The sequence below is a fragment of the Amborella trichopoda genome, chromosome 1 (assembly GCF_054954075.1).
Source record: "Amborella trichopoda isolate Santa Cruz 75 chromosome 1, AtrichopodaSantaCruz75HAP2 v2.0, whole genome shotgun sequence".
NCBI lineage: Eukaryota > Viridiplantae > Streptophyta > Magnoliopsida > Amborellales > Amborellaceae > Amborella > Amborella trichopoda.
In genome coordinates, this window is record NC_142336.1 from 10,087,248 (window position 1) to 10,100,878 (window position 13,631).

Below are 13,631 nucleotides of genomic sequence, written 5' to 3' on the forward strand. Positions count from 1 at the left end.
CTACTAACAATAAAGCCACACTATCAACAATAAAGATTCCCTGAAGAAGGCACGTGTCAATACTTATTTGTCGCTTGCCATCCTCGTTTATCATGATAAGACAGCATACCGACATAAAGCAGATTCCTTTGGCTAAACATCTCTTACTTTATATAAAGTAAGATTCCCTCTTTATCTTTTGACCACCTTTCCAAGATGCTTTCAATCCAACCCGTCCACGTGGATTCCATTTGTTGCCGACAGAATAGGATGGGCTGATCACCAACCATTTGGCACACATCTATTAGCCTTGTAAAAGTAACAAACCAGAAATAAATTTGAATTGAAGTTTGCCTCATACAAGCCTCTATAAATACCTGAAGCCTCAAACGGTTGAGGCATCCCTTGGTCGCATCCTTTGGTCGATCTTCCAGACAACGAAGAAGACTCTCTCCCTCTCTCTCTTCACTTTCTTCTCACTCTTGTAAATCAGTCTTTCTTAGTTTATGTGTAATTGTAATTGGGACAGTCTCCCACATTGTTGTCCAAATCAGTGGAAGGCTTTCTGCAGTTACTGTATTTGCAAATAGTAAGCCCTTCTTTCTTTTATTTCTTTTCATGAGTCTGTAAAACAGTTTTAGCTACAATTTGTTTAGATACAATTTGCTCAGTATGTCTAGTCTGTAATATGTTACAGTCCATATATGTTCCAGTCCATTTGAGTCTGTAATTATTATGTGTGATAAAATCTGTAATTATTATGATTAATAATGCAATTTAGAGTTGTTTTCAGTATTAAAGTGTATGAATACGCTAATACTACTTGGTTATTAGTTAACATATCTCCATTTTCATTATTTGCAATTATTAACATATTATTATATTTAGGTTATTTTAGACTGTTAGCATAAAGGGATGATCTTGGCTTAAATTGTTATCAGAGCCATCCCCTTAAGAAAAGCTTCTAAGTTATTATTCTAAGAAGATTGCTACTTTTAGAAATACTTTAGTAGGCAGAAACCTAATCAAATTTACCATTAGAGAAAGTTGGTCCGAGAGTTGAGGTTAAGAACACCTAGTCGAGAGACCGATAAGGCCAGGAGAGCCACTGAGGTCAAAAAGACGTAAGAGGTAGTTAAAAAGCACTCATCCGCAATCTAATAATGGAAAATTTCATAAGGAATCTATCTAACAAAGCGTTACCTCAAAATAATAATATTCTTAAAATAAAAAACAAGGAAGAAATTCTTATTGATAATATAGAAAATCAGTTACCAAATTGGACTATACCTATGGTACCTATATCTAATATCTACCAAGTAGAATCTTTCAATTTAAAGATAGGATAATTGCGAGACTCTCAATACCAAAGAATTGATACCTGAAAAACTTATAAAACTGTCGCATCCTTTGGTCGATCTTTCACTCAACGAAGAAGACTCTCTCCCTCTCTCCCCCCATTTTCTTCTCACACTTGTAAATCTGTCTTTCTTAGTCTATGTGTGATTGTAATTGGGACAGCCTCCCAAGTTATTGTCCAAATTAGTGGAAGGCTTTCTGAAGCTACTGCATTTCCAAACAATAAGTCCTTCTTTCTTTTATTTCTTTTCATGAGTCTGTAAGACAGTTTTAGCTACAGTTTGTTTAAATACAATTTGCTCAGTATGTCTAGTCTGTAATATGTTACAGTCCATCTATGTTCCAGTCTATTTGGGTCTGTAATTATTATTTGTGACAAAATCTGTAATTTTTATGATTAATAAATCTTCAGTTCTTGCCCTCAACTTCTAAGACATTCACTTTCTTCTACATCTAGTTCATCATTAAAACCCCAATTGCAAGGAGCAATAAGAACTAGAGAAAATATTGTGATACCTCAATATAAACCAATATCGAAAGAAGCTAAAGGAGAATCAGAATTTTCTGATTCAGAAATGGATTTTCATGTATTAATGTTAGAAGAACAAAGAATAGATAAAGCCTATATAGACGCAGATTATCTATCAGATGAAAATAAAGAAATAAGGAACTGGTATCTTAAAAGATTTGAGCCAAGGTTATTAGAACTATTTCATAAGAAATACAATAAATTTCTGAAACACGAAAAACAAAATAAAGCATTTTTCATATGGTTAAGAGAAATATTAAAAGAAAGAAATATTTCAATTCCCAACTTTGAAATACATACTTTAGAAAGTCAATACAGTACATACAATACATTAGAAGGAAATAAAATTACTAGTATACATCCCCCAGAAAGAAGTTTAGATATAAAAGGTAAAGAAACAGATAATGCACCTACCTTAGAAACAAAAGCTACCCCATATAAAATGACGATTGGAGAAATAGTACATAGAAAAGAGTTAATACCCTTATTTATACCATCACTCTTCATTTTATGGGGAGTACAGCCCTACTTGGTAGATATTAGATATAGGTACCCTAGGTATAGTCCAATTTTGTAATTGATTTTCTATATCATCAATAAGAATTTCTTCCTTGTTTTTTATTTTAAGAATATTATTATTTTGAGGTAACGCTTTGTTAGATAGATTCCTAATGAAATTTTCCATTATTAAGTTGCGGATGAGTGTTTTTTAACTACCTCTTACGTTTTTTTGACCTCAGCGGCTCTCTTGGCCTTAACGGTATCTCGACTGGGTGTTCTTAGCCTCAACTCTCGGACCAACTTTCTCTAATGCTAAATTTGATTAGGTTTCTGCCGACTAAAGTATTTCTCAAAGTAATAATCTTCTTAGAATAATAACTTAAAAGCTTTTCTTAAGGGGATGACTCTGATACCATTTTTGAGTAATAATTTTATTTATTAAATTTACACTTGTAGTATTTAAGTCTTCTATTTTTGTCCCTGAGGATTCAGGTTTTTCTGTTTGGCTTATTAATTGTTCAAATTCTATTTCATCCGTATCGGTTATATTTTTTGAGACTTCATTCTGTAATTCTAATATTTTAACTTTATCTTTTAATTATTGTATTTCTGATTTAACTTCATTTATTTCCTTTTTTAATTCTATTATTGTTGATTCTTTTTGAACTATATATTTCTTATTTATTCTTTTAATTATTTCAACAAAATTGTATTCATTAGGAGTTTTTATCAAAGGTGCAGGTTTATTTTTGGTTTTCGTAATGTTAATGAATTGAGTTATAGTTTCTCATTTCTCATATGGGTCTGTGATCTTTTCTATTAGATCTAATATGAGAGTATCTTCTTTAGATAGCATATTGCAAGAGCATTCTTGCATTTCTTTATCAGATTCTTCAGTACTATTCCATGTGAGACTTTCATCTTCTATATTTCCTATTAATGAATTATAACTAGAACTTTCTGAAGTACTTATTTCAGAACTATCTTCATGGTATATTTGTATAATATCATATATTTTATGTCTGATAGTTTCATCCAATATTAATGAATCTATTTTTTTTTTACTTTACAATTACTTTTATAATGACCTACTTTTCCACATTTATAACATACATGTAGTTTTTTCTTTCCTTTTTAATATTTTTGTTTTGGTGAAAATCGTTTCATAAATTTTTCTCTTTCAGTTTTCTTGTATGGCTTTCTTTCTTTTCGATCATATTTATATTTTTTCTTTTTGTAACTCTTATCTTTAGTATTTTTAATATTATATCTGAATTGTTCACAAAAGTCTCCTAGCTCTTTCCTGCCAGTCATTTTTTGTTTATCTGATTATTTTTTGAGTTACATATCTGTGCATAGGGCTAATCCTTCCATACATATTTCAGCAGATAATTCTCCTATAGTATAAGCAGAATATGGTATAATACCTCCATGTTTACTTTTTAATCTATTTTTTACTTTTTCAGCAAATAAGTATGGTAAACCGACTATGAATTTCTCCTTCCAATGATCTAATTGACAATCTTCCCTGGTTAATAACCTTGAGAAAAATATATCTTTGTACCATTTATAATGTGATAATGTTGGACATTTTAAATTAGATAATAAATCTTCAGTTCTTGCTTCAAGTAGGGCTGTACTCCCCACAAAATGAAGAGTGATGGTATAAATAAGGGTATTAACAGCATCACTTTCAGAATATAATATATCTTGATTTTGTTCATTTTTAACAGTCCATTGCCAAGTATTATGTAATATTTGATTTTTTGTATTTACAGGTAGGTGAAAATCCCACCAGCGACGAAGCCAGCCAGTAAATTTAGCGACTATAGCCTTGACGACTTCCTGGTCATGGTTGCCTACCATTTTATAGGCAGAGGCATACATAGTCATATGTTTCATAGTATCGAGAATCTGGTGTTCAGACATGCCATCTATATTCAAATTAACTATGGTTCTTCCTGAATAGGAGGTTGTATGTGATATGAGATCTTCTTCAAACTGGATATCTACAGGAGTTGGGCATGGGTGATATGGTCTAGCTGTAGCAGGTTTCCAATTTCTTTCATAGGATATTCTTTGGATAGTTTGATTATTATTATTTTCAGTGAATGCTATTTCCATATTTTCTAATGAATCTTCAATTATAGGTTCTTGAACTTTTAATGTTAATGTTTCAGATTCTTTAATTATTACTTTGCTTTTGCCTTTTACATCTGGTTCTTTGATGTCAAGTTTAGCTAGTTTAGTTATTAGTTTATCCATTAGGGTTTTATTATTGTCACCTATATGGAATTTTTCTTTATTTAGTGTAGGAGGTGGTTTAATAACACAGATTTTTGTGTTTCTTGAATGGGTGCTGGTCTTAACATATTTTATATTCTTAAGGTTTGTTTTCCAATGGATTGCATACATAAGTTGGTGTAGTTATTTTGTTGTATTATATGAGGTATTAATTCTATTCTATGTACTGTTTCTTCAGTGGTCATTTTATATGGGGTAGCTTTTGTTTCTAAGGTAGGTGCATTATCTGTTTCTTTACCTTTTATAATTAAACTTCTTTCTGGGGGATGTATACTAGTAATTTTATTTCCTTCTAATGTATTATATGTACTGTGTTGACTTTCTAAAGTATGTATTTCAAAGTTGGGAATTGGAATATTTCTTTCTTCTAATATTTCTCTTAACCATATGAAAAATCCTTTATTTTGTTTTTCGTGTTTCAGAAATTTATTGTATTTCTTATGGAATAGTTCTAATAACCTTGGCTCAAATCTTTTAAGATACCAATTCCTTATTTCTTTATTTTCATCTGATAGATAATCTGCTTCTATATAGGCTTTATCTATTCTTTGTTCTTCTAACATTAATACATGAAAATCCATTTCTGAATCAGAAAATTCTGATTCTCCTTTAGCGTCTTTCTGTATTGGTTTATATTGAGGTATCACAATATTTTCTCTAGTTCTTATTGTTCCTTGCAATTGGGGTTTTATTGATGAACTAGATGCAGAAGAAAATGAATGTCTTGATGGTTCGATTTTTATTTTAGGTTTATCTAATTCATCTTCATTTTTGGTTTTTAATATTTTATCTAATCCTGTAAATTTTATTTCTATATTACCATCTATGTGTTCAATAATTTTTTCAAGAATGTTGTTTGAAGGTATTTGATGATAGGTATTTTCATTTTGTATTGACCAAGATTCAGGTAATATGATTTCAGACCATTTTAATTTTTTTGGTATTATAGTTTTAGATTTTTCTATATTAGTTTGAAATAAAATAGTTTTTCCTTTGCCAGTAGGATAAAATAGCAAGTTTGAAATAGAAGCCTTCTAATATTTCAACATTATAAGAATATATATATATATATATATATATATATATATATATATATATATATATATATATATATATATATATATATATATATATATATATATATATGGAAATATGAAAAAGTCTCCCCAACGTCTATAGACGAAATTGAACAGTGATTTCTCCTGCCCTCATCACCGTCCAAAGTTCATCGTATGGTCACGATTGTCCGGTAGTGTTGCATTTTTTTTTTCTACAAATTGGAATGATCTGAATCTTAGAGAATGAGTAAATCTTTGTGAGGCGCACCAAATAAAAATATAAAAAACATTATCTGTAAAACAAATTGACCAAAATACCCCTAAAATCTTTCGAGGGTATTTTGGTCAATTTATTTCATGTAAAATAGGTTTTTGATATGTTTCGTAGATTCACCTATTTTTTATGAACACGCGCTAGAAATTTCAGATCATTCCAATTTGTAAAAAAAATGAAAAATGAAACACTACTAGATAATCGTGATCGTGTGATGAACTTTGGACAGGCGAAATCACTGTTCATTTTCACCTATAAGCGTTTTGTAGTATTTTCTTATATATATATATATATATATATATATATATATATATAAGACTCCAAATGATCACCATTAAATTTGACACAGATATCTAGAAAACTTATAACATGGGTGTGGGACTTGACTTTTCTAGAGATCTGTGCCAAATTTATTGGTGATCTTTTAGGGTCTTGCACACTTGGGTGTGGGAGGGTCTCATAAGATCATTACTCATATGTATATATATATATATATATATATATATATATATATATATATATATAGGGAAAAGATGAGATTAGCCCACTAGCTGATACGAACATATGAGCCCAACTGCCCAAATTGAATCTAGGCTGATCTCGGATGTCTGGTAGTACTTGAATTTTATTTATTTTTCTACAAATCTAAATTACTTAAAATTTTAAGTGTGCGATCTTTTCATCAAGGCGCACCTAATAAAAATATAAAAAAATTGTTCTTGAAAAACAAAATGACCAAAATCCCCCCTAAAACTTTTCGGGGGTATTTTAATCAATTTTTATATATATATATATATATATATATATATATGGAAAAGATGAGATTAGCCCACTAGCTGATACGAACATATGAGCTTAACGGCTCAAATTGAATTTGGGCCGATCACGGATGTCTGGTAGTACTTGAATTTTATTTATTTTTCTACAAATCTAAATTACTTAAAATTTTAGGTGTGCGATCTTTTCATCAAGGCGCACCTAATAAAAATATAAAAAAATTATTCTTGAAAAACAAAATGACCAAAATCCCCCCTAAAACCTTTCGGGGGTATTTTAATCAATATATATATATATATATATATATATATATATATATATATATATATATATATATATGGAAAAGATGAGATTAGCCCACTAGCTGATACGAACATATGAGCCGAACGGCCCAAACTGAATCTGGGCCGATCACGGATGTCTGGTAGTATTTGAATTTTATTTATTTTTCTACAAATCTAAATTACTTAAAATTTTAGGTGTGCGATCTTTTCATCAAGGCGCACCTAATAAAAATATAAAAAAATTATTCTTGAAACACAAAATGACCAAAATCCCCCCTAAAACTTTTCGGGGGTATTTAATCAATTTATTTGATGCATAATATTTTTTTGATATTTTTCAAAGATTTACCTATTTTTTATGAACACGCGCTTAAAATTTCAAGTGATTTGGATTTGTAAAAAAAAAAGCTAAAATTCAAATACCACTAGACATCTGTGATTGTCAGATTGACCCAGAATCAATCTGGGACGTTGGGTTCATATGTTCATATGAGCTAGTGGGCTAATCTCATCTTTTCCTATATATATATATATATATACGCCCAGGATCTACAGTCTGATCCTATTTATCGTAGTGGTTTCCACACATATTTACGAAATATGCTCCAATCAAAACCGAATGCTTCCAAAGAAACCTTAGAACAACAAATGAAGGAAATCTTTGCAGAAGCAGGAAGAAAACCGCTCTCATCAGATGAAATCGTACAATCCTCACCAATACACAACAATAGATATTTTCCTTTGGAAGAATTAGACCCTGACGAAGATGATGATCCAGACGAATTCAGTCAACGACCATGATTCAGTACTGTCACTATACTCTCCACCGACATACGACAAAATAAGACTATGTCAAGATGCTCTTCACCGACACAAACGACAAACAATGACTATTCCAGGATACCATCACTGTGCACACCGACATATGAGACAAAGAAGACTATAGCCACTCAAGAAAACGACAAAGCCTACCGACACAAGAAGACAAAAAAGATACAATTGCAAGATGCCATTTTGTCCTATTCCCGACAAAAAATACTATTTGCTTTTGCTTTTTGTTTTTGTTTTTTCCTCTTTTGCCTTATCGTTTTACTTTATGTCTTGTCTCTCCTCTTTCTGTCCCATTAAGGTCACCTCTCTCTTTCTTTGTTTCGTCCTTAAGCTTCCTCACTTCGCCTATATAAGCCACGGCGTTCACAAAGGTAGGTTGCAACACAAGCTCCCTTCTCTTCTCAGACTTCAAAAGCCCTCTTCCTCTCATCTCTTCCCTTCTCTGCTTCTTTGCTCTCTCCCCTGAAGACACTCTGCTATACAACAGCTATCCTGACCTCATAGCTCATGAATACCAGGTCACAATAGTTCACTTTGATTTCCAGGTTTTATCTTTCCTCCTTTTCTTTATACCTAGCATGTGTGATTGTAATCTTCACTCTCTTCCTTCCTATTGCCCTCAACACTGGAAACTATTTTCCAGTTATTGCATATGTAAACAGTAAGTGTGGTATTTTACAGTTTGTTTACAGTTTTACAGATAGTTATTTGTACCAGTTTGTATACAGTCCGTTACTTGTAATGTTATAGTTTGCATCTCTTTTCAATGTACCTGTACAAATATATATAAGAATGAAATATTAATGTTATGCAATTTAAAATAGTGTTTAGTGTTAAAATAGGGGATTTCAACCACACATAGTGGTTCGTGATAGATATATCAATCCTACCCTTCATCTGCATAATTCTATTTTGTCTCAACTTTTACAAAATCTTACAAGAAATACTAAAATATAACAGTTTAATATTTACATACTTACTATAAACAATATATAATGTTTTTACTGTAGATCTCAACGCTTTTTGGTATCAAAGCCAACAGTAAAAATAGTAAACTGTTAAGAGTGAAAAGTTACAATATTACTGTAGAAACCTCTTTAAATTTACATATAAGAAAGTTGGTCCGAGAGTTAAGGCAAGAGACGAATGGACAAGTCTAGGCAAAGTATCTGCCAAGGCCAGGAAGAGCCGCTTAGGGGAATACGCTGGACCCGTGATCGTCCAGATTGTCATTATCCGCAACTTACAGATGGCAAATTTAATTAGGAATCTTAAAGGTAATACTGCAACTCAATCTCAAACCTTAAGAGTTAAAAATGAAGAGGAGATTATTATAAATGATATTGAACATCATATCCAAAACTGGAATATTCCTAAGGTACCAATAAAAGATATTTATCAGAAAGGATCATTTAAATTCAAATTAGGTTATGCTATAAAAACAGTAGAAGAAAATCTATCTGTAACTCAAAACCAGGAATACTTTCAATTATTATCAAGAAAAAATATTGAAAAACATAAAGAAAATAATTATAAATATTTGCACATTGGATTAATCCAAATAGACATTAAACCTTTAACCCGTCTAGGGTTAAACACTTCAGTGCTTGTATGACTAAGAGATACAAGACACAATAAGTTCTCAGATTCACTCCTAGGCATGGTAGAATCCAGCCTATGTAGTGGACCCATATATTTTAATTGCTTTCCAAATTTTTTTGTTTCTTTAACAGACCCAAATATATTAGATATATTAACTATAAATTTGAAAACTCATGGATTTAATATGATACATGGTTCTCAGAATTTATCAATAGTATACAGAATTTATTATAAGGTAATGAATACTCTCTGTCCTAATATTATGCAAGCTGATAAAAAGGATCAAACTATATTATTTCAAACAAATATCGAAAAATCAAATACGATTATACCAAAAACCATTACTTGGTCCGATATTATTCTACCTCAATCATGGGCATTGCAAAATGCAAACCAGCCCAGGGAAGTACCTATGAATAATATTCCAAACCAAATAATAGAACATCAAGATGGAAATATTGAAATAAAATTCCAACAGCCTATCGTACAGGATGATATAGATATTAATAGGAAAAGAAATAAAAACCCATTAATACCTGCTAGAAAATCTTATCATACTACTCCCGATGTTATCATACTTCCTTCTTCTTCAATACCTACAACATCTTCAGACTTCCAATTACAAGGAGTCAAAAGAACAGCTGATCATGTAGTCATTCCTACATATACATCTGAACCTGACATAGCTGAATTTCAAATACTTACATTACAAATAGAAGATAATATAGAAGAAGATATAAATAATAATAATGCATATGATGAATATATAGAAACATATTTAGCTGCTAAATTAGAACAAAAAAAGAGAAAAATAGATATTAATAATCTCAAAAAATATTATCTTTCGCCAGCAAATCAAGGTATCCGGGAATAGTATCTTCAAACCTTCCAACCTAGGTTAATAGAATTATTTCATCAAAAGTATAATAAATTTTTGAAAAAAGAAAGAGAAACAAAATGATTTTTTATATGGTTACAAGAAATATGTACTCAATATGAAATAAACATTCCTCCATTTAATACTCTTCAAACCATAGAAAAAAAAACATATATTAGTACGAATGGTACTACTACTGCTAGTACACACCCTCCTGAAAAAAGTATAATACTCAAAGGTGCCATAACGCCATTAAACAAAGGAGAACCACCACAATCTCTATATGATATTATTGCAACACCATATAAAGTCCTACCTAAAGAAATAGGTAAAAAACAAGAACTAATACCTCATATTGTGGAACAAAACAATTATACTAATTTATATATGCAATCTTTAGGAAAACAAGCAAAACGTATAGAACGATTAGTTACTCCTTAAGCTAAGGGAATAACTCCTTCTCTTCCTAAAGCAATTCTGTTTAAACCACCTCCAGAACTAAATAAAAATAAATTCCATATCGGCGAAAATAATAAAACCTTAATGGATCAGTTAATAGCCAAATTAGCCCAATTAGATATTAAAGGAATTCCTTCTCCCAGACTTAGTATTCCTTTACCCAATATACCTGTTCCTTTACCAGAATCTTCAGATAAGGGAAAATCAAAAATACCAGAGCATGAAACAATGATGCTCCAAGAAGAGGAACCAGTTATAGAAGATACCATACAAAACCAATAATCTGCTTTTATGGATACTACACCTATTGATATAAACATAATCGCCTATGGTAAAATATGGAAACCAATCACAACTTTACCATATTATAAGAGACCTACACCTGTTGATGTACAGCTTGAAGAGGATGCCATACAATAAGCTGTTTCTTATTCAGGAAGATCAGTAGTTAATTGGACAATAGATGGTTTATCTGAATTAAAAATATTAGATGTCATGAGACATATGACAATGTTTGCTTCAGCAAACAAAATGGCAGGCACTCCAGACCAAGAAGTTGCCAAAGCAATAGTAAATGGATTTACTGGTTGGTGGGATTTCTACGTGGATGATGAAACCAAAAATAGAATCCTTACCAATACAAGACAATGGACCGTCAGAAATGAACAAAATCAAGAAATAATTTATACTGAAAGGGATGCAGTAAACACCTTAATATATACAATTACACTATATTTTGTAGGAAGTACAACCTTATTGGCAGCAAGATCAGAGGATTTTCTATTCAATCTTCGTTGTCCTACATTATCCCATTATAAATGATACAAGGATGTCTTTTTCTCAAGATTACTAATACGAGAAGATTGTCAATTAGACTATTGGAAAGAAAAATTTATTGCTGGTCTACCATACTTATTTACAGAAAAAGTCAAAGATAGACTTAGAAAGAAACATAATGGAGTTATAGTATACTTAGCATATACACTTGGAGAACTCTCAACAGAGATATGTGTTGAATGATTAGCTTTATGTATCGACCTTAAACTCAAAAGAAAGTTAGATAAACAGCAAATTACCAAGTATAAAGAACTTGGTGATTTCTGTGAACAATTTGGATACCATTTAGATAGAAAAAATAAACTTAAAAAGTTATATAAGAAAAAGAAAAAATACAAAAAAGACAAATATAAATCTAACTCTAATAAAGTACATAAACAATATAAAAAGTCTAAACAAAAATTTATAAACAAATTCTCTCCAAATACTAAAAATAAAAGGAAACTTTCAGTATGTTATAAATGTGGAAAAGTTGGTCATTACAAACACCAATGCAAATTAAAAAAGAAAATAGAATCATTACACTTAGATGAATCAATCAAATCAAAATTATATAATATAATCAATTATGATTCTATATCTTCAGATTCTACTGAATCATATATAGAACATATTCAAGATGATGACCTTTTATGGACAGAATCATCTGATTCTTCATATTCTTCTACAGATACAAAATCATCTCATCCAATGAAAGAATCTAATTGTACGTACCCTATACCTACGCATAATCTTCATATGCTTACCCAATAACATAATCTGATCTTAGATCTTATTGAGAAAATTACAGATCCAGAAGAAAAAAGATCTGTAATCACCAAATTTATTACTCTAACTAAAACAAAAGCAAAAACACCTCCGATTAGTAAAACACCTGATGAATACAATTTTGACTCTATTATGAAAAGAGTGAGTGAACAACATATTACTCAACAAAAAGAACCTTCTATTTCAGACTTAAAACATGAGATTAAAGAAGTCAAAAAAAAGTTCACCAATTAAAAAACAAAATTAAAACTCTAGAATTACAAAATTTATCTCATCAAGAGTCAGATACAGATGAACTAGAATTCAATCATCTTATTACAACATATAGTTCTGATCCACCGGAAGATATACCAGAAACCTCAGGAGCTAAACCACTTCTGATAACAACTCCTTCTGTAAATCTAATAGATAAAATTATGATTCAAAAATGGTTTGTTCAAGTCACGATAATAGTAGCATAAGATTATCGCTTTCAAACATCAGCCTTAATAAACTCAGGTGCTGACCTTAATTGCATCAATGAAGGATTAGTACCGTCAAAATATTTTGACAAAACAACCCAGATCCTAAGTACTGTAGATGGCAGTAGACTCTTTATCAATTATAAATTATCAAATGCCTCTGTTTGTAATAATCACTAATGTATCAATACACCATTTATTATGGTCAAAGGACTAAGCCAAGCAGTTATACTTGGAGTCCCATTTCTTACACTACTATATCCCTTAGCAATCGATCAAATAGGAATATCTTCGAATTACAAAATGTACCAATACACTTTGATTTTATTCATAAACCAAAATTAAAAGAAATAAATAATGTCAAAAGTCAATTACACAATAAAGAAAAATTTCTTTGTACTTTAAAACAAGAAATTAAATATAAATATATAGAAGAACAAATACATAATCCTTTGATCCAACAAAAGATTCAATCAATTTAACAACAAATCGAAACCTCTATCTGTAGTGAGCATCCCAATGCTTTTTGGGAAATGAAAAAGCATAGTATTAGTCTACTATATGAACCTGGATTTGATGAAAAACAAATACCTACGAAAGCTAGACCAATACAAATGAATACTACTTTATTAGATATGTGTAGAAAAGAAATTACTGATCTCCAAACAAAAAAGTTAATAAGACCAAGCGCATCACCATGGAGTTGTGCAGCTTCTATGTCAATAAAAATG